Here is a 23,709-nt window from a genome sequence, read left to right on the forward strand (position 1 = left end):
ACTAGCTTTCAGCGATTCATGCACGAGGACACCCAGATCCCTCTGCACTGAAGCATTCTGACGTTTCTCTCCATTTAAATAATAAGTCACCTTTTTATTCTTCTGACCAAAATGGATGACCTCACACTTATCCACATTAAACTCCATCTGCCAAATTTTGGCCCATTCACCTAACCTGTCCGTATCGATTTGTAAATTTCTTATTTACTTACTTACTTACTTTCCCACCTATTTTGGTGCCATCTGCAAATTTAGCTATAGTGCCTTCTATCCCTGAATCCAGGTCATTAATATAGATTGTAAATAGTTGGAGTCCAAGGACTGAACCCTGTGGCACTCCACTAGGTACAGCTTGTCATCCAGAAAAAGATCCATTTATCCCGACTTTCTGTTGGTTAGCCAATCCTCTATCCAAGCTAATATATTACCCCTAACTCCGTGTGATCTTAACTTGTGTATTAATCTTTTGTGTGGCACCTTATCAAAGGCCTTCTGGAAATCCAGATATACTACATCTACAGGATCCCCATTATCCACTTTGCTTGTCACATCTTCAAAGAACTTTAGCAAATTAGTCAAACACGATTTACTCTTCATAAAACCATGCTGACTTTGATGGGTTGCATTTTGACTTTCCAAATGCCCCATTACTACTTCCTTAATAATGGATTCCAACAATTTTCCAACAACAGATGTTAAACTAACTGGTCTATAGTTTCCTACTTACTGCCTCCCCCACTTTTTGAATAAGGGCGTTATATTACCATTAACATACAAACTTGCCAGAGTTTACAAAAACGGTAAAATGTCGGAACTATCTGAATATCTGAGTATCTGAATGCACATAGCATCCATTAAAAAATGGATGAGTTGTCAGCTCAAAGAGAACTAAATATGTATGATATGAAGCCATTACAGAGACATGGCTGCAAGCTAACCAAGACTGGGACCTTAAAGGTACTTAACATTTCAGAAGGACAGGAAGCTAGGAAAAGGTGGTGTGGTAGCTCAATCAATCAAGCTTAACATTAGTATAATAGTATTGAAGATCAAGATGTACAATCAGTTTGGGTAGACAGAAGAAATAGAAAAGGTAAGATGTCAAACAAAAAGCTAAAAGCTACTGCGGATGCTGGAAATCCAAAACAAAAACAAAAAACTTAGCTTCTTCCTTGAACAGAGGCCCGAACAATCCCCATCCACCACTACTCTCCTCCGTCTGGCTGAACTTGTTCTCACACTGAACAATTTCTCCTTTAACTCCTCTCACTTCCTCCAAATAAAAGGTGTGGCTATGGGTACCCACATGGGCCCCAGCTATGCCTGTCTCTTTATGGGGTATGTGGAACATTCCTTGTTCCAGTCCTACTCTGGCTCCCTCCCATAACTCTTTCTCCGGTACATCAATGATTACTTCGGTGCTGCTTCGTGCTCTCGTCGGGACCTGGAAAAATTTATTAATTTTGCTTCCAATCTCCACCCCTCCATCATTTTCACATGGTCCATCTCTGACACTTCTCTTCCCTTCCTTGACCTCTCTGTCTCAATTTCTGATGATAGACTGTCCACCAATATCCATTACAAGCCTACCGACTCCTACAGCTACCTCGACTACAGCTCCTCACACCCCGCTTCCTGTAAGGACTCCATCCCATTCTCTCAGTTCCTTCGCCTCCGTCGCATCTGTTCTGATGATGCTACCTTCAAAAACAGCTCCTCTGACATGTCCTCCTTCTTCCTTAACCGAGGTTTTCCACCCACGGTCGTTGACAGGGCCCTCAACCGTGTCCGGCCCATATCCCGCGCATCCGCCCTCACGCCTTCTCCTCCCTCCCAGGAACATGATAGGGTCCCCCCTGTCCTCACTTATCACCCCACCAGCCTCCGCATTCAAAAGATCATCCTCCGCCAACTCCAGCATGATGCCACCACCAAACACATCTTCCCTTCACCCCCCCTGGTGGAATTCCGTAGGGATCGTTCCCTCCGGGACACCCTGGTCCACTCCTCCATCACCCCCTACTCCTCAACCCCCACCTATGGCACCTCCCCATGCCCACGCAGAAGATGCAACACCTGCCCCTTCACTTCCTCTCTCCTCACTGTCCAAGGGCCCAAACACTCCTTTCAAGTGAAGCAGCATTTCACTTGCATTTCCCCTAACTTAGTCTACTGCATTCCTTGCTCCCAATGTGGTCTCCTCTACATTGGAGAGACCAAACGCAAACTGGGCGACCACTTTGCAGAACACCTGCAGTCTGTCCGCAAGAACGACCCAAACCTCCCTGTCGCTTGCCATTTTAACACTCCACCCTGTTCTCTTGCCCACATGTCTGTCCTTGGCTTGCTGCATTGTTCCAGTGAAGCCCAACGCAAACTGGAGGAACAGCACTTCATCTTCCGACTAGGCACTTTACAGCCTTCCGGGCTGAATATTGAATTCAACAACTTTAGATCTTAAACTCCCCCTCCCCCCATCCCCACCCCGTTTCTTCCCCCTCCCTTTTTTTTCAATAATTTATATAGATTCTTCTTTTCCCACCTATTTCCATTATTTTTAAATCTATAACTGTAATACCCTGTCGTCAGTCTTTCCACCCCACACCCACTAGAGCTGTACCTTGAGTATCCTGCCATCCATTCTTAATTAGCACTTTTCTTAGATAATATCACCACCTTCAACACCTCTTTGATCCTTTTGTCTGTGACATCTTTTGATTATCTGCTCCTATCACTGCTTGCTTATCCCTACAACCACCCCACCCTCAACTTCTCTCTCCCCCCGCCCCCCACCTTAGACCAGCTTATATTTCACCTCTCTCCTAACTATACTTCAGTTCTGCCGAAGGGTCATGAGGACTCGAAACGTCTACTGTTTTCTTCTCCACCGATGCTGCCAGACCTGCTGAGTTTTTTCAAGGTAAGATGTCACTTGTCAGAGTAGTTATAGGTTCCCTTTCAGTAACTACACAATAGGATAAGGTATACAGGAAGAAATAATGGGGACTTGTAAGAAAGGTACTGCAATAATCATGTGCGATTTCAGTCTACATATAGATTAAACAAATCAAATTGGCAAAAGTAACCTAGGAGAAGACCCTAGAAGGAGGATGCACCATCCGTGGCTAACTAAGGAAGTTAAAAATAGTAGCAAATTGAAAGAAAACGTGTACAATTCTGTGAAAATTGGTGGTTGGTCAGCAGGTTGGACAGAATTTAAAAAGCAACAAAGCATGACTAAAAAAACAATGAAGGAGAAATCAGAGTACGAGAGAAAACTGGCTAGAAATATAAAAGCAGATAGTAAGAGTTTCTACAAGTATTTAAAAAGGAGAGTAACTAAAGTGAGTGTTGGTCCTGTGCAAAATCTGTGAAATTAATAATGGGAAATAAAGAAATGATGGATGCATTGAACAGATATTTTGCATCTGTCTTCACCATAAAGGACACAAATAACATCCCAGAAATATTTGTAAATCTAGAGGTGAAAGAGAGGGACGAACTGAAAACAATTACAATCACCAGGGAAAGGGTACTGAGAAAACTATTAGAACTAAAAAGCTGTCAAGTCCCCAGGTCCTGATGGACTTCATCCCAGAGCATTAAAAGAAGTGGCTACAGGGATAATAGGTACATTGGTTGTCATTTTCCAAAATTCCCTAGGTTCTGGAAAGGTCCCATCAGATTGGAAAATAGTGAATGTAACTCATCTATTCAAAATAGGAGGGAGACAGAAAGCAGCAAACTGGGAAATTATGTTTGATTCATTTATTAGAGTTCTTTGAGAAAGTAACATGCAATGTGGACAAAGGGGAATCTGTATCTAACGTACTTAGATTTCTAAAAGGCTTCTGATAAGATGCCACATCAAAGGTAACTACACAAAATAAGAGCTCTTGGTGTAGGGGGGTAACATATTAGCATACATAAAGAATTGGTTAGCTAAAAGGAAGTGGAGAGTTGCAATAAATGGTTAATTTTCAGATTGGCAAGCTGTAACTGGTAGGGTACCACAGGGTTCAATGCTGGGGCCTCAACTATTTACAATCTATATTAATGACTTGGATGAAGGAGCCGAATGTATGGTTGCAAAATTTGCTGATGACACAAAGATAGGCAGGAGAGTAAGTTGTGAAAAGGACATAAGGGGAAGAACCTTCTACTCTCTGGCGGTGAGCTTGGAGGTGGAAAGGGCATGTAATTAGGTGGGATGGTGGCATACCAGAACACCACCACATTCCTGCCTCCACCAGAATTAAATGATTGGTGGGAACACCCATGGTCGATCTTCCCAGCCCGCTGCCTATTGAGGCCCTTAACTGTCCAATTAATGACCAGTTATGGGCCTTATCCCACCGCCACTGGTATTAACCTAGTGGTGGCAGGTATGCCAACATGTGGCATGCACGATAGATAAAACTGTGCAGCCAGCTTATCACCTGCGCCTGATCAAGGGGCTTGACACTGGGGACAGCGGGGGGGCTGCTGAGAGCCACCCCCTCTTTCCCCTTGCTGACGACCCGACTACACCCCTGTCTCCTTGACCCCCACCCTGAAAACCCTTCCCCCCCACCACCCCACATTACATGCCTGTGACCTGGGTCACTGCATGATCCTGGGACTCTGGGAGGTGTTTTTCCTGCCCTCCCCTGTGGCACTGCTGCGTATAAGAGCTGCCAGCCTCTGATTGGTTGGCAGCTCTTGGTAGGCAAGGCATCCGTCCCCAGGGTCTTGATTCCAGGGGAAGGCCCACCGCTGGCCTTGCCACGGTCTGATTAGCTTGTGGTTCGGTGGGCCTTCCCAAAAAGAGGCAATGCAGGTCTCTCACCAGCTCTCCAGCCGGCTGGTGAAACCCCCGATTCGTCAACAAGATTCCACCCAAGGAGTTTGCAAAGCGATATAGACAGATTTTGTGAGTGGGCAAAAATTTAGAAGATGGAGTATAATGTGGGAAAATTAAACTTGCCCACTTTGGCAGGAAGAATAGGAAAGTAGTATATTATTTAAATGAAGAAAGGTTCCAGAACTCTGCAGTACAGAGGGATCGGGGTGAACTGGTACACAAATCACAAAAGATTTATGTGCAGGTACAGCAAGTAATATGGAAGGCAAGTGGAATATTGGCGTCTATTGCAAGGAGAATGGAATATAAAAGTAGGGAAGTTTTGCTACAGTTATACAGGACGTTGGTGAGGCCACATCTGGAGTACTGTGTAGTTTTCTTCTCTTTACTTAAGAAAGGATATAATTACATCAGAGGCAGTTCAGAGAAGGTTCACTCAACTGATGCCTGGGATGAAGAGGTTATCTTAAGAGGAAAGGTTGGACAGGTTGGGCCTGTATCCATTGGAGTTTAGAAGAATGAGAGGTGATCTTACTGAAACATATAAGATCCTGAGGGGAATTGACAGAGTGGATGCTGAGAGGAGGTTTCCCCTTGTGGGAGAGACCAGAACTAGGGGACACAGTTTAAAAATAAGGGTTTTCCCATTTAAGACAGAGATGAGGAGAATGTTTTTCTCTGGGAGGATTAGTTGTCTGTGGAATTCTCTTCCCAAAAAAGCAGTGGAGGCAGTGTCATTGAACATTTTTAATGCTGAGTTAGATAGTTTCCTGATTGACAAGGGGATCAAAGGGAGTAGACAGGAAAGCAGAGTTGAGGCCACAATCAGATCAGGCATGATCTTATCAAGTGGTGAAGCAGGCTCGAGGGACCAAATGACCTACTCCTGCTGCTAATTTGTATGCATGTTCATATGTCCTTGATAAACATACAAAATTTATTGAATGGCAGTTGCGTGTGGTGCTGGTTGAATGGCCATTTATTCATTTGCAGCAACCACTAAAACAATTATGGGAGCAGGAAAGACAATGGTCATTAATACTCCCATTATATGAGAACAGCCACATAATAATCAGTCTTATTCTGGTCATAAATGTTTTGCACAATATTTCTGGTGCAGTCCACAATTCGTTTACAGCACCAGAAAGGCAACTGATCTAAGTGCTAGTTCCCCAATGTGCTGGTAGCAAATTTTAATTACAACCTCCACTGAGTTTCACATCTCAAATATCGCACACTAATTTCTGACCACTAACGTCTCCAGAGGCAACCTCTTACAGGAATGAAATAAATTAATTATGAGACCATGAGGTTCTTGTACATCTAAAACACAAACAAGTATTACATAGAATATGTAGCACTGAAACACCATTCAGGCAAGGTCTGTGCTGATGTTGATAATCCACCCAATTCAGCCTCCTCCTACTCTATTAACTTCATCTCACCCAGCCAACAAGTCTCTCTCATGTACCTATCTAACTTCCTTCTCTGTAAGTAAACCTACAAGCACATCCAGCCAATAAAGAATTTGTAGCCAGAAATTAATACTTCTCAGCTGATTTTGCACCGCAAAGACCTACACTAGGGCTGCCAATTCCTAAGAGTGGCCCTTGTGTAAACAGCTGCAAACTGAATATAAAACTGGCAGGATTCACTAAGACTGGCAGGTGTTTTCAGTTGCCATTCAGTGAGTCTCTTCAGATTTACATCTTGATTGCAGCTGGCTGTGGGAACCAGCAGTACAAGTGTGGGTCATGTGCAATGTAAAATCTGCAACAACAGATGTTATAAATCATCAGTCCTTGGTGAAGCTAGTTGCATTTATATACAGTTGAAGTGTTCAAACAAGTGGACTAAGCAACATTTTACATTATTTTGCAACTTCTCTGACACGAGAGGAGAAATACCCTATTTTCCCAGTGAGGATATAAAAGGTGTTGCCACATCACATCTTCTGAAAAGTAAAGTCACATTTGAACACTGTAATATGGCAGGTCCAATTCTTTCTGGTTCTCATTACATTAATCAGCAACAATGCATTTCCTTTGTGTTAATCAAACCTTTCCAAATTGGTTTTGTAACAAGTTTTGAACATGCACTTCTGATGTTTGATTCCAAATTGTTAATGAAAATTGTGAACAGTAGTTCCAGGTCGATCCTTGTGGATCACCACTTCCTACCATTTGCCAGTCTGAGTAGTTCATCTTAACCTCTGCTCTGTTTTCTGTTTTATAGCCAGCTTTCTATCCATTCTGCTACCTAGTCCCTACCTCCTCATGCTCTGATCTTGGTCGTGAGTCCACTATGCAGTGTCTTATCAAAGGCAATTTGAAGATCTAAATGTGTTACATCTACTACATTATCCTTTCTGTTCTCTTTCTACTCTTTCTGTTACTCTGTATTTGCAGTTGTTGGGTTGGAGGAAAGTGTTAATGAAAACATTCATTTAATAAAGTTGCACTTGCATTTTGTGTTTGCATCAAAAGCTTCTATTTTTCTATTGCAGGTACACTTAATAGCAAGAGAAAATCAGGATTATTTTTGAAACAAAATGTAATAGTACATGCTTCCTGTTGTCACAATGTTAAGTATTAAAGTTTAAGCTCCTAGGCAGCATTTCTTGCAACATAAAAATGCATTCCACGAAATATAAAAGAGTTTAGTTTGCATAGACAGTTCAAAAGAAACAAGAATTGCTTTCGAATTTACTCCACAGAAGGGAAGTAGCCGTCTTCTAATAGCAATGTTAACAGACAATTTTGCCAAATATTTCAAAAACTGTATGGGCCACACTTGCAAATAAAACATTTATGTCAAAATTTTGTTCCTGGCTACTAAGAATGGAGATTAAATAATTTACCTTAATGATGCTTCTGGCCAAATTGACTCAAGTTTCACTTATTCCACTGAAATACAGAAAGATATAAGTGCAAGTGAAATAATTAATAAAATAGACATGCATTAAAAAAACACAATTTTGAAGGAAAAAAATCAAAATCAAACATAAGAAGTTTCATTTTCAGATAATGTATGCCATACACCAAATCATCCTTTAAGTATACCAGCTGCTTGGTATATTAAAGTGCAATAATATTGAAGAACAACCTACAACACACTAATGTCTTTTGATAATGTATTATTTAAGTATTTTGAGGCAAAGCACTGTTTAAAAGATCTGAGTGATAGCAGTGAATTATTTAACATTGTTCAACAGTTGGAGAATACCTTAAGCCTGAAATTATGAGGCAACATTGCCAACACTGGACCTCTTGAAAGCTGAGGAAGGGTCAGACTTAGGCCAATATCGCAGCCCCAGTTTTTTGCCTTGGAATTTAACTGAATGAAGTTCAATGGCGGAAAACAACAGATGTCAGTGTAAAAGTTTCCAAATGTAACATATTTCCTTTTTAGGTATTCGGTTAGATGCTTCTTCCCACGGTACAACTAAAAGGAATTCCCATTCCACTCAATCAAATGTCTTCACTGATTTCAGGAAGAGCATTAGGATGAGAAGCGTTTTTACTGTTGGAATGGTGCCCCTTGTTCAACAATCATCTTATTGTTTCCCAAATGAAGGTTTAATATAAAGCCCATTTGGCTTTGCCTGGGCTTATGGTGGAGATCACTGTATCCAAGTCTACTGACCATTATCTTGTATTCAGTATTAAGCAAGGATACAGGTCAACAGTTAATATTTGTTCTTTTTGTGTAATTGTGTAAATGTAGTTGTCCTGCAAGTGTCTGGAAGGGTTTGCAGTTCTTACACATAAGGAAAGGACTTTAGCAGGAGGTGTGTCCATCCACAGAACAGGCTCTCGCAGCATTTGTCTTGGTAACTGTCCGTTCTAGAGACTTTTCCCTATTGGAACCTCTTCATTGCCAGTAGGATCTGTTTGGGTGACATTACAAAATTACTTCTAATCACGCATGCAGAATCTGCTACTAGAAAGAAGGATGCAGTCTTTTTTTAATTTATTGCTTCATTACTATTTCCAAGACTTTCACTTGTTCTGACGAGGAAGGAGGATTACAGAGATCTTTGTCCAGAGGAATTTATATGGATTCATTACAGACCACACAAAGTTTAGGTCTCTCTGAAATGGTCTCATTGATAATTAAAAGGGAGAAATTAGCTTTTGTGTTTCTGATAAGTTCTACTTCCCACTGCCAGACACTTATTTCCTATTTAGTGGGATTTTAATCTATGATAACAGTACAGCTATATGTGTCATAAAATGCAAATGTCCTTGCATTTTTAGACTCAAGACTCGACTGATAGCTGTCAAGTGCCAACTCTCTATAAGGAGAAGACGACTGACATAGGATTAAATTAAACTTGAATGTTTTTACAATGGACAAAGGTTGATCAGAGGTGGGTCATTGCTTAGGCAATGTATTTCTTGCAAGGCAGCAGTTCACTCAAAAGGGTGTAATTGCATAACTATTTTTTAGTCTTGCAAAGATTTCAACTAGTTTGAGATTGTGCATAAAATTGATATATTTTATGGAACATGATATCAATATGACGTACAGAACTTATAAATAGGTGTATCAGGATATGAGTTGCACTCCTAGAAGTTATTTGGCTCATAAGAAACAGTGTAGCAGCCAGGATGTAACAAGCTGATATCAATGTCTTAAAACTAATAGCAATTCACATAAGAAATTGATGAACACAACTTTAGCCCAAACTTCAAATACGCTTTTAATAAAACACCTGTCTAAAATGTTTCTCAACCAGATGTATGAGCTTTTGTACTGATATACTTATAACTTGATATTTATTAGAAATAAGAAGGTTCAGCTTTAATTGGTGAAAATACCGCTGAACCAGGCAGACCACAAATTGATTATGTTTAATTTGAAGATGAGCTGAACAGCTTGTTCCCCATGTGAGCAGCAGTCAAGCCTTAACAAGGAATCCTCGGGCAAAGAAGTTGGGTGAGGTTGGGAAAATAATTCATAACTCAACTGCTGTTCACCAGTGATTCAGTAACTTCTGATGAAAAGTGCTCAAAAGTGCAAGGCAAATCCAAAATCAGGATCAACAGAATTTTCCCTCCCTAAGACCCAATGAGCTTCCAATAACCCGTGTCCAGGCCCACACATGAGAAACTGCCACTTGGTGCAGGGCACTGGAGGACATATACTGTGAACCATAACCAGCATGAGTTGATGCGTGGGAACTGAAGGTGGAAAGTAAAATACCACAACAGTGGATTAAAACCTGGGTAAATATAGGATGGTGCTTGTGGTGTGGTGTTCAAAATTAGTTCACAATTCATGATTAGACCTAGGCCAATCATAAGGAAAGTAAGTCAATTGGAAAGAAAACAAACATCTAGTTCTATTATATTCATCAGTAGGTAAGCAACTTATGTAATGCAATTTTAAATAATAAATTAAACAAATACAATATTGAAGCACTGAGCACAATATCCTGAATAAACAATTTTAATCAAATACAGCAAATTCATTATTCCTTCATGAATACTAATAAACCAAACAAATTTGCAGAGGTATTCAGAACTAAGTATTTAATGCAAGTATTTCTTTTTGTCAGACTGCAAAAATGTTATTGCTTCAAACAAAAACAGAGGATCTAGCAAATGAACAAAAGGCCATGGTGTTTTTTTTGGACCATTTTTAATCACAACACTGCACAATGTCAATTGTTCAGATTAAAATGAATACATGACACAAATATAAAACAGATAATAGACACAGAAAAGCAAATCCAATCATTGATTTCTCAACTGAAAAATTGCACAAAAGGAGCTAAAGAATAATGTGCAATCTATTCAGGCAATAAAAACCAAAGTGTACAGTTCTAAAGGGAGTTCACGAACAGAGAGAACTGGGGGTAGATGCAGTGCTATGAGGCAATGTGAACTCAAAGGTACAATTCTAAAATGCTGTGGCTGTGTGCACAAATCTTTGACAATGGCAGAGCAGGCTGAGGAAGTACTTAAAAGGGCATATGGGATCTTGGGCTTCACTAATAGAGTATAAAAGCAAGGAACCTTTATAAAACATTGGTTTGGACTCAACTGAAGTACTGAGCTCAATTCTGGACACTGCACTTTAGGAAGGATGTGAAAACCTTAGAGTGGGTGCAGAAGAGATTTACAAGAATGGTTCCAAGGATGAGAGACTTCAGTTACGTGAATAGATTGGAGAGGCTGGGGTTATAACTCCTTGGAGAAGGTTGAGAGGCGATTTGATACAGGTGTTCAAAGTGTGTCCGACCAGGTGAGGGGGAGTGAACTGACACCCCTCTATTCAACCTCCTTGGTTGGTCACAACAAACGTTTAAGTTTATTTCTCATGAGGATATGTCTTTTCCGAGTCTAAATTTATTTAACTATTTATGCAGTGAACAATAAGGAGCCAGTCAAACAAGGTTTTCTTCAGTTAAAGAAAGAGAAAATTTATGAACACTAAACCCGAAAAAAATAATAGAAATGTGATGTCACACAGATGGGTGTTAGAAATAAGGGAAGTTAGAGTTCAGTAAAAAGAAGTTCAAAGAATATACGGTTATGTGTCCTTTGCTTGTCCTTGAGGCATAGATTGTTATACATTGTGGCAGATTTGGATTAGCTGGTTTCGTTGATGTGGTCAGATGTGGAAAATATTGCAATTATTCAGAGATCTTGGGTTGCTGGTAGATTTCTAGTAAAGCTGTCTTCTGAACTGGTTAATACATTTGTTCCAAAAGAGAAAAAGAGACAGCACAGCTTTTCAGCCTGTTACCTCTGCTGAAAACTTTCTTGACACACCCTGTGTCATTGGGAATCTATCTGCAGTGGCTGCAGCATGGCCTGTTATACTTCACCCATTGTGTATTTCCAAGGGGTTTTGGATGGGTTTGTTTCAATATCTATCACTTTGCATTTTAATGTGTCCTTCTTAAACAGTTATGAGTTTCAATGGGTCTCTGAATTATAGGAAATATCCCTCTCTTCACACTCCCCTGAGGGTGTCTTGTTTGCCTTTTCTCCTTCACCTTGAAAGGCGGCCTTTCATTTTTAAGTTGTTTGTTCTATCTCATTTCAAATTGCAAAATTTCCAATCAGTTGAAAGCTGAAGTCATATTTTCAAAAATAAAGGGGTATAGCCTCGTGACAAGGGTCTAGACAGAACAGATAGAGAGGCGGTGTTTCTCTTTGGTGGAAGGGTTAAGAATCAGAGGACACAGATTTGAAGTGATCGGTAAAGGAATCAAAGGTAGCACGAGGAAAAAAATCTTCCTTATGAAGCGAGTGGTTACAATCTGGAATGCTCTGCTTGAAAGGGTGGATTTCAAAAGGGAATTCGATAGACACCTGAAGAGAAAAATCTTGAAGGGCTACGGAGAAAAATAACAGGGCGGGGGAGTGGGACAAGCTAAATTTCTCTTGCAAGAGACAGGATTGCTTCTACAACCATACGTATCATAAGCTTCAAAAGAAAAAAAAAAAGCTTATTAGTTTGTGCATACTTGATACTGTTGGAAACTATGCACTTCCACTAGTGGGGAAAACTAAACATCAAAGGTATAGACAGAGAGTCAAAGAGTAGTATGGCATGAATAGCAATCCCATTTGTTAGACAGTACCATGAATTTGTGGTATGCAACCTGAAAATCACAACATGCTTTCGGGATAGCAAAGTAAATTGCTCACCCTCCCATAAAGGTAAACAGCAATACTTAAAACTCTCTACTTACTTGTGCAGCACACTGTCAATACAAAGTTCCTGCACTCTTAACTCTGGCCAAATGTGTGTATGCAAGGACAGAGCATAAATAAAATTGATCAACTGATTTAACAATACATTCTGCCATGCTTACAAAATGGAAACAGTCGAATAAAAGAAACATGGCATCACAGGGTTTTCATTACTGTGTAGCGATAGAGAAAGTATATATCTTTTATTATCTGGTCCTTTGTGCTCATCTTTTATTCTTCAACAAATGTAAACATTATATCTGAAGAATAAACTAGTACTTCAAATGTTCCAAGACTGCTTTGCTTTGAGCAGATTATTAGTGTGTGGAAGGAAATCCAATTAATGGTCTTGTACGAACAGTTAATTTATTATCTACTAATTAATCCGTTAATTATGTAACTGTAGCTGCATTCTCTTGTATCTCCTCATGCATATTTATAAAACATTAGGCACTATATGACTAAAAATATATCAGAACAACTATATTAGATTGCTACAAGCATGGCCATTTACTAGAAATGACAAATTCCAATTTGATCTACTGTTACTTCAGCAAACCATTTACAGTCACTTACTCAATTCATTCAGTTAGCTCCAAAACTGCTGTGTACTCCCTAAAAGTTGTGATGAGGTATTTAGCCAGGCATGCTGGCCTACTTTCCTTTCAGTCTCTCAGAAAAAAAACTGTATGATTAAAATTGGCTGGTCCTCAAACGCCACCAGTTCAAAATTACAATACTATACTTGGTAAAAATGTAGTCTTTGTTCTACTCAATTTGCATATTTTATGCACGTAGAATTATATTTTACTGAGATCATTTCTGTTCATTGAATATTTTTCCAGCTTGATATAAATCAGCACAAAACAGCTTACACAAATATTAACAGGTCACTAGGTTACAATGCACAGAAGACTCTGGACAGAATTTCTGGGGGCTTCGGAGAACCGAAGTGCAGGTGTGTAATTTTTTTGCCAGTGGCCGGTTTACTGGCAGCAACCCGTCCCCAAGCCATTTTCAGGAAGGCGAGATCAGCACATAACAGCTACCTGCCAGTAAAACGATGAGTAGCTTGTTAAGGGAATTATAGGGCCAATGAAGGGCATTGAACAGAGGCCGACTGGGATTTTCCAACTGTTTGCTTCAGCACCATTTAATTGCTGAAATGGTTTAAAAGCTGGCAGAATACCCTGGATGGATACCCCCCCATTGCATCGGGGGCATATCAGCAGCTGCCTGAAGGTGACTTTTGAATGGCAGAACGGTGGGTTTCCATCGCTTCAGCATCACTCTGAGGCCCACCCCATTTCTACCCCACCTCCGGCTGCCTGTCTACCCTCCCCTCCACAATGGTGGTCTGGCAGGCCGAGGCCATTTTTTCGTTCAAGTAATTTAAAAGTGCAGAGAGGGCACTTCCATCTTGAGGTGCACTCTCTGTACTTATATAATATTTGACATTAAAAATGGCCACGGCTGTCAAACCACCATCGTCTCCCTCACCCTTATCTACAACAGCAAGATGCAGCTCCTTCAATGCTGGGGGGATCCTATTGGCCCCCTAACTTTGAGAGCCCACCCACTGTCTTGGTGACGGCACCCGCCAACTAGTGAATCGAGCAAAAATCACTGTTGGGCGAGTGCTCCCAACATTATGCTTGGTTAGAACCTGCATGTGACCCTAATGTCGGGGTCGTGACCCAAAACAGAAAATCCTGCCCTCTATTTCTGGAACCATATGTTTCTAACGTAATCGTGTATTTGCTGCAAATGAGATATCCTATTGAAAATTAAAGATTTTTTTAGGTTTGTCTATTATATTTGCATAATGGTGAAACAATGACCCCATTTAAGATCCCACAACATTGGCCAGATTAAAAACTAAATATACTGTATCAGGATCATATGAACACTACTTTATTCTTTAAAAGAATGACAAAACAAAAGTCCACTTTCAATTGGCGGTTTAAGCCAAGTTGTATGAGTAAGTGAATAATCTCTCACCAAGCTTGCAAATCACCTTGTGGGTGAGTCCAGCTGTACACTAAAGCATCACCATGTGAAAATAAATTCCATGAACTGGAACATTTCTCTTAGAAAGGAATATGCACTTCCTGTGGCAGTAGACGAGGAGGGGAGAAAATATATAGTGGGGAAAACAAACCATCATATCATCATTCAGAACTATCTTGATGCCCCATTCTGCCTACCAATACTTGAATGCCCTATGTTAAAAGGTTGGACTGGATAAGTTAATTAAAATGGTATGAAGAATGGGTGCATCCACATAAAAGGAGCCTGCCTGAAACAATGTTTATTCTTGATTTTGTTCAAATATCAACGGAAACAAGTATGTCAATTCAACTACTTCCAAGATGTCAGTACTCTTGGGGCAGAATTTTCTGGCCGGTGGGGGGGCCGGGGGGGGCGGGTGGGGGTGGGGGGCGAAGCAGGAACGGGCGCGGGCAGGCGTGGACCCGATCGCCGCCCACGATCAGGTCTGTGACGCCATTTTATGTGGGTGAGCCAGTTAAGGCCCGTCCAGCGTGAATCACGGCTCCTGAGGACAGTGGGAGTGGGCGGGCAGTGGCGGGACTGCAATGACCACCGGGTCCAATGGCAACCCAGTGGCCTGTTTTAAAAATTTGCTGCAGCCTTTCAAAGGCTGCGAATCATGGCCAATGGGAGGGCTCCCCAGAACGCTGCTGGTGAGCAGGCCAGGCAGGAGGATAGGGCAGGGGGGCACTGTGCCCCTCATTTCTCCAATGATTGCCTTGGTGCCCTCCTCAAGGAGGTGGCAGCATGGCGGGAGGCCCTGGTACCCCAGGCTGGGAGGAGGAAGCCCCCCCACATGACCAAATGTGCCTGGGAGGAGATGGCGGGGGTGGTGAGCTCCCGCGACGTGGTGCAGCACACCTGGATCCAGTGTTACAAGCGCTTCAACAACTTGTTGCGCTCAGGAAGGGTGAGTACTATGTTGGTATTGGTCACTTAACCCAGCAGGTAAGCTTTCCCCCCTGGTATCCCCTCCAAGTCTGAGTGCAGTGACTGCATTGAATCATTGACGGCATGTGTCCTTCGCTGCCAGCAGATATTGCCCATGCCGAGGTCACCCTGAGAGGGGGGCGAAGAGATGGGTTCTGCCCCTTAACATGTGGTACACTGAGACCCACATTACAGTTTTGGGGGCAACCTGGAGGAGATGCACCTAGGCGCAGTGCTGGAACTCCAGGACATGTCAAAGTCAGGGTGATGACATGCTGGGAGGGGAGCTTCAAGGTAGTGTTGGCACAGATTGATCTGCTGCCCTCTGCATTCCACTCGCTTGCGCCTCTTTGCTAAGGAAGGTTAGACCACCTGGTGCCTGATGTGATGTAGGCAGCATTTGGCCAAGGGGGTGGCAGGGGGGTAAGAGGCCCAGCATCTTTGTGTAAGTGTTCGGCAGCAACAGGGTGAGAAGACACTGGAGCCCTGTAATGTCCCACTCTGGTTGGGGTGGGCTGTCTGCAAAGAGAGTCCAGGTACAATTAGCACTAATCAATGCTCTTCTCTCCTTTTCAGGAGAAGAATACACATAATGCCACCGAGTGGGTGAGGACTGGCGGCGGCCAGGTGCAGATCGCCATTCTTAGCCGGTTCGAGCAGGAGGCCTTGGATTTGGAAAGGTGCCAAGTGCCTAGGTCCACTGGTGTCGGTGAGGCTGGGATGCCACGGCCAGGTATTTACGCCCAACGGTGAGGTCATCATTGTCTCCCAACAGCCATGGCAGTGCTGAACATTCGGTGATTGAAGTTTGCAACATGGATTGAAAATTGCTTATGGAAGGATGAGTGCATAATGATCCGGGGGACAGGGATGCACATTGACATTGTCTCCACGTTAACTGATCCACTGTCCTTGTTCTTCCTTTCAGCATCACCGGAGCAGGGCCGGGAGGAGAAGCAGCAGAGGCTCCCCCTCACACCTGAGGGCCCTGAAGTCTCACCAGCATCACACCATCTCTGCCAGGCAGGCACCAGCACAGATACTAGCACCTTGGTGGGAATTGGAACATCGGCTTGTGTACCGGGGCACAGTGGTGAGGGCACTTCACAGTCGCGGGAGGAGCTGGCAGAGACAGAGAGTGCCCATGGCGCCAGCAGTTGGAGGATTGCAGGGGACCAGGCACATGCACAGTCGGTGCCTAATGATGTGCCTCTGGAGTTGTTCACGACACAGCAAGTGCAAGAAATGCGTCCAGGTGTGTGGGAGCATCTGGTGGAGATACATGAGGCTATGCTTGGCTTGGTGTCCATGGTGGAGGAGTCTACGCGGACTATCGCCGAAGCAATGAGCCTCATGTCCAAGCGCTATGCGTCCTCCATGGAAAGAATGCCGACTCTCATGGAGGGGCTCCTCTAGGAGACCCATCAGGGCTACCTGGGGATGCGCTCGGACTGGCAAGTCCTCGCATCGGCATTGACCTCAGCTGGTCAATGCCAGTGTCGGAGGTGGTCTGGGTACCGAGTTTCCCAGCTTGGTGCCCATCCATCCATGGTGAGCAGGGAGGTCCGAAGTGACCTCACGTCAGCACAGCACCTGCCTGTTGTCTCTGCGGGCTCCTCTCAGGGTGCTCCGGATGAGTGCAGCAGGTCCTCCGCCCCTCTGCCAGTTGCATCCAGTGAGGCTGCGATGACTGGGGAGATGCCAGCTGTGGAACTGGCAGCTCCCTCTCAAGCGGGGCCAGCACAGGCTCCAAGAGCCAGAGGACGGCCACCAAGGTCATCGAGGCCAACAGGACAGCAGAGTCAGCAGGCTGTCTCAGATGCCACTTCCATCGAGGGGTCAGCACCAAGACGTAGCACCCGAAAACGTAAACATAAGGCACCCTAGGCACACCACGTGTTTATCACTGGTGCTTTTGTGTTGGCCCAAGATGAGGTCTTTATGAGTTGGTGTGTTATTTAACACTTTTTTCATTTTGTTTCATTAAGTTTCTTTGGTTGCAAAAATAAATCCAGACATGTCACCATGGCTGAGGGTGCCTCTTTGCTTCTGCAGGTGGATGGTTTCCAATAATGTAATGAGTGATTTGTGGGACATTCAGCTTTATTAACAAGGACCTTAGTTCATGTTCCTAACCAGGCAGATTTTGCACTTAGGTCTCGAATATGAAGCCTATAGCCCAGTCTTGTCCTGGAGGTCCATCTGTGGTATGCTCCCTGAAGGTTAATTGGATTAAAGCATCCCGGGTGTCCCTCCCTCCCTGGAGTATGCCCGGGTCAGCGTCTACCCCCTCAGCATTTCCCTGTGCATGCTCATCCTCGGACTCACTGCTGGGCTCATCATGTGCAGCCGCAGCCACTGCATCGACATCTTCTTCATCCACTGTGTCCCCCCTTTCCAGCGCAAGATTGTAGAGAGCGCAGCATGCAACCATTATCAGCGACACACGATCTGGGGGGTACTGGAGTGCCTGAACAGTCCAGACATTGGAAGCGCATCTTGAGAAGACCAATGGCTCTCTCCACCACAGCCCTTGTGGAGGCGTGGCTCCTATTGTACCAATGCTCAGCTTCTGTTTTTGGATGGAGGAGAGGCGTCATGAGCTACCTTCTGAGGGGATAGTTCTTGTCACCTACCAGCCAACCATCCAGCCGGGCTGCAGCACTGAAGAGCCCCGGCACCTGGGAGTGTCTGAGGATGTAAGCGTCATGGGAGCTGCCTGAATACCTTGCACAGACTTGTAGAATCTGCATCCTGTGATCACAAACTATCTGTGCGTTCATGGAATGGAAGCCCTTCCTGTTGACGAAGGCACTGGGTTCACCTGTTGGCGCCTTGATGGCCACATGTGTGCAGCCTATAGCACCCTGGACACGGGGGAAGCCAGCAATGGCCGCGAAGCCTCTGGCTCGCTGTGTCTGGCTTGTCTGGTCCCAACGGCAGAGGATGAAGTTCAATGCACACCTGAACAGAGCATCTGTAACCTGCTTGACACAAGTGTGGACAGCTGATTGGGAGACACCCACCGACCCCTGGAAGGAGCCAGAGACGAATAAGTTGAGGGCAGCTGTGACCTTTAGAGCCACTGGCATTTGGGTGTCCATCCACTCACAGTTCGCGGAGATCTCAGGCCAATCATCTGACAGATATAGTTCACTCTCTCCCTTGAGAGATGGGAGTTTCTTTCGGTACTGCACCTCAGTCATATTGAGGTAGCTGCTTCGCCGCCTGTATACCTGCCAGCAGGATAGTGGCGTCTTCTGCGTCCCTTCCGCCTTGGACTACCTCATGCCTCTGCACCCCTTGTGCTTGCGCCTGATCTCCAAAATGTGGCTCCCCTGGAGGCTGAATGTGCACTCCTGGCCTCCTCCCTCTTCTAGTCCCTAGCCCTCCCTTCCTCCTCAGAGTAGGTGCTTCCAGTGGAGAGTTCACCCCCCAATCCCAGGCTAAGGGAAGGCTTCCTGAAACATGCAGGCTCAAAAAAGATTCCTCACTGCAGAGTGCTGACCTGAAGGTTGTGAGTCCAGACCAAGCAATTGGTATGCGTTTTGAAGTATTGCAGATCACACAGGCAAGTATCAGTAACTTTGAAAATACAATATTTGACAGAGCACACTCTTGACCCCACTGAGTCTTCTTATCCCAACCATAGATGAGGTTTATACAAATGTGTCCTAACCGCCTGCCCATTGCATCTGCGCGCCGACCCAAAGATTGCACGAGCGCCAAGTAATCGCTGTTGATTTGGCGCCTCAAGGGCCTCAAGTGGCCCAGTAATTAATAGCAGGTGCGCATCGGAGATCATCGCGCGCCTGCCCAACAAAATATCGCGATGACGCGCAGTGATGTTGAGACGGTCGCCGACATCACCACGTGTCATTTTACATGCGTGTGTGCAGGGCCCGGGAGTGCCACATGAATATTCTGCCCTTGGTTGCTCAATAACTCATATTATTTCTTCCTAAAGCACTTTGCACCGGCTGTAAAGGATTGAGGTTCCCTGTCTTCATCTGCAATGACATTTTATCTGGTTTGAATTCAGTTAAGGTGGCTTTGGGCACTGCAAAAACAATTAGTGCATAATTTGGATTGGGAGTGCCCCTTGTTTTGGCACCACGGGTGAAGTTTGATGTCCAAACTGATGTCTGTGGTGCACTCACATGATTTTGGGGCAAGCCATATCGGAGAAGACATTAGTGCAGGCAGTGAACGGCCATTTGAAGAATGCAGGGTAGACAGATCAAAGCAATCTGTGCCAATTTGATGCCAGTGGTGCCATTTTTGAGCCAAAACTCCAGTTAATGCACTTTCTGAATCTTATACAATTGAGCAAGGTTTCACCAGCAGGAAGGACCCCTCCAACAGTGTTACTTACAGGTTAGTTGCTAGTTGATTTCTTCTGGCTGTTGTTTCATTTTTACTGCTGATTGGTGTGCTCTATACTTGTTTAAAGTTACCAATGTTTTCCAAGGAGCAGTGGGGCAGGTATTCAAATAGTTTTTGCTGACTTCAGGTGTCTGCACAAACCAGTTGTTCCCAGACCTGAGTGCACAAACAGCCATTCCCCTTGGAGTACAGCATGACTTGGAGAATGAACAGAATGAATAGAGGTCAAGCAGAGCAGGAACAGCTGGTGGAAGAGGGAGAAGGTGGGGGAAGGACTATTCACAGAAAACCAAATCCACCCCGGGTGTTCAGCCAGCTTCAATACCATTTTGGCAATTTAGACGGTGCTGAAGCAAATAGCACCATTCTGAGTTCACTTGCATTAGTGAACCCACAGATATATTACCATTGAGAAACTTGGTAGGAAAAAAGGAAATTCATAAGGTTGCACCATTCAGGCATCAGAACTTTACAATGCAATAATGTAAACTATATAGCTCAACTTAAATTTTGCAATTGCAACAAGTAGTCTGTGCTTGCAGTATAGGACTCACATATTGTCTGAACAGAATTAAGTAACCAACTTGCTCTCGGACATACTCCAAAGGCAGTCAAGTTACTTCTTCTGAATGCAGTTTAACTACTATGGTCTCATTTCATCAGAACCATGCATATTGACAACTTACTTGCTGATAAATATTCTTCCAGAAATAGCCTTGCTGATCTGTGCATGACGAAACACTAACCCACTTTACTGTCATTCACAAGAAAAATGCTCTTTGAGCAACAATATATAAAATGTGAAAGACACATACAAGAACAGTAAATGTTTGTGGATCTCTACGGTATAAATTTGGGATGGATGAATATGAATATACTAACTGTTCTGTAATAAACAGACAGTGATTAGCTTTCTTCTCATGGCCTGGGTGATAACCTAACAATTCATTCCATTGAAGAAAATTGAGAAGGTGTAAACAGTGGCTGATCTGCTCCATCAGATTACCGCCCAGAAGTTGAAGATGAAAATCTACACCACAGTGTCTCTCTCTCTCTCTCTCTCTCAAGTATGGACACCTCTTAACTGTGGTCAATATAATTTACCTAGGTTGCAGCATTCATGTTAAATTCAAATGTGAAGCACATTAAAGGTTGCAGCATTCATGTTAAATTCAAATGTGAAGCACATTAAAGCCATTCTGTACTCAGGTGCACCTGAATTACGTCAGCATCACGGTACTATATTTTATTTAACTATATTATGTACTAAATAAGTATCTCCAGGCACTATAATTCATTCTTTGTCTACGGAACCTTTGATGTACAACATAATAAATTGCCTGACATACTGCCCACAGTCCTTTGAGCAATACAAATTTTTTTTTGCATACACAAGATCTTCACAATTGACAGAGACATTTTGGGTGTGGGGAGCTGTGGAGGCAGAATTGCTCCTCTGAAACACACAGCTAGATTGTGACAATTAGCATACCAAAAAATGAATGGTGATGTTGACAAAGCAATTTACAAGGGTAAATGCTGACACCAAAGCATGAACTAAAAGCAGTGATAACAGGAACTCAGGTGTTTGGGATGGGAAGTATGCAGCCCAAGCAAAATTGCTAACAATATGTTGGGCAGCATTCATGGGCCAGGATTTTCCCCGCGGCGATTTGGGTGCGGGGCCCGTTCGCCGAGGGGAAAATGACGTGGGATGACGTCGGGAGGAACCCCCGACATCATCCCGGTTCCTTTAAATATTCACAAAGGCGGGCGGACAGCGAAATCAGCTGTCCGCCCGCCGACCTGTCAATGACCAATTAAGGCCATTGACAGGCTAATTAACATTATTAAACAACCTGCCCGGCCAACCTTAAGGCTGGCGGACAGGCCAGGAGCCTCAGCGGGCTGCAGATTATTAATGAAACTTCATCCACTGGCGGGATGAAGTTTCATGTCTGTTTTTAAAAATTTAATAAATTTTATGTGTTTATTATTAAAATATCCCATCTCGTGTGACATTGTCACATGAGGGGGACATGTTAATAATTTTAATATTTCTCTATTTTTAGAGTTCACTCACCTTTCACTAAACTCCCTGAGACAGCACTTTGCCTCAGGGAGCAGTGCGCTCTTTTGCGCGCATGCGTGAAAGAGCGCACTTTGACAGATGGGGATTCCCTTCACCCCCGCACAGGAAGCGCATAGCACTTCCTGTTGGGCAGGCTGCTGGGCGGGTCTTAATTGGCCCGCCCACTCAAAATGGCGGCCGGCCCTGTTTCGGCGGCGGGCAGGCAGCCGAACCTTGCCGGTGGGGCCCGCCCGCCAGCCAAGGGCTAAATTCTGCGCATGGAGAGAGAAACTAACTCTGAGTATTTCCAGCACTTTGTGTTTTGATTTCAAATTCCCAGCGCCCCCAGTACATAGCTTTTATAAAATTGTTAGTGGATTGATTGAGGCACTGCCTGATCTGTTATAACAATGTTCCCATGTGTTAAGTTATGAGTTGACTTGATGCACACTTACAAAATCAGTTCCAATATTCAAATTATTTTCCATTACAAGTGTAGGTCTAATATGGTATAAAAAGCAGATTAATGAATACAATGTTAACTATAATTAAAGATATTCCCACCAGGTAAAGTCTACCATTAATTGTTTCACTAGCTTTCTGCTACAGAAGGTAAATTACAATTGTTCTCATATCTGGCAGTTTTTTTTCCTCCCACAGAGAATCTATGTCGCTGACCTACTTTGTTATCAGTTGCATTTTATCTAAGCAGCCCCAACATATCACTTTTCCAGTTTCTAAAACATGGAAATGCTCATCGGTAATAGAATCTTCTATGCTCGATGAAAAGGATAATTTAAGTGATCCTAATAGCAAAGTTCAGAAAGGCATTTTTTTATTGTTTACACATTTCAAGTGCTTGGTTCGATTGTCTGCTACTGAAATCATAAAAATGCTTCATTAGCTTTGAAAATTAATTTACACTGTCATGTACATTCATATTTTTCATTCCTGACTTCAGACAATACACTGTCAACACTCCTGAGTTCAGATAACGCAGAGCACCAAGACTTGTCAAACCTTTTGCACCTGCACAAACAGACACCTCAGGTTGACTGAAAGCCAGAAGTATGAGCATCATGTCACGGTTCACACCATTAAAATAAATAGATGGAAAAGTGAAACTGGATGCACTGTAGACATGTTATCCTCCGCACCCAATATCCCAATATGCTAGCCCAGAACGATTTTTAAAAATTCATTCACGGGGTGTGGCTTCACTGGCTGGGCCAGCATTTATTGAGAAGGTAGTGGTGAGCTGCCTTCTTGGACTGCTGCAGTCCATGTGGGTACACCCACAGTGCTGTTAGGGATGCTCTGAATGATGAGCGGAAAGTCACTATATTATTTCTTAAAATGCCAATGACATTCAACATCTACCACATTTGTTAACATTAAGTTTCAAGATATATCTTGCCTATGAACAATATTTGCTAAAGGATTCTAATGGCATAAATAGACCAGTCATATTTCTGAGCTCAATAATTTTATTCTAAACAGGCTTATGTCTTAAAATGCATACAAAACCATATTGTTAATTAACAGCACTGAATATGACAAAATGACAGCAGTAAAAATCCAGATACTGGCATAAAGTGGAGTTTCTTTTGTTCCAGTGGTAAATGTATTTTTGGATGTTTTATTAAAGGGAGATTTTCTCAGACTGAGAGCCAGAAGCCCTCCCCCAAAGCTAGTGCAGAGCAAAATGTTGTGTA

At 43.3% G+C, this 23,709-nt stretch overlaps 1 protein-coding gene across 8 annotated transcripts in view; it reads right to left on the bottom strand.

Moving 5' to 3' along the window:
- Positions 1-23,709, bottom strand: part of chl1b (cell adhesion molecule L1-like b) — a 954,137-nt gene that overhangs the window by 736,751 nt on the left and 193,677 nt on the right. For all 8 annotated transcript variants that reach the window (XM_078543741.1, XM_078543742.1, XM_078543744.1 and 5 more), the window contains one exon: positions 7,704-7,749. The gene's annotated coding sequence lies outside the window, so the exon portion shown is untranslated. The remainder of the gene's footprint in view (positions 1-7,703; positions 7,750-23,709) is intronic.

This window comes from Cetorhinus maximus, chromosome 6 (assembly GCF_964194155.1).
Source record: "Cetorhinus maximus chromosome 6, sCetMax3.hap1.1, whole genome shotgun sequence".
NCBI classification, from domain to species: domain Eukaryota; kingdom Metazoa; phylum Chordata; class Chondrichthyes; order Lamniformes; family Cetorhinidae; genus Cetorhinus; species Cetorhinus maximus.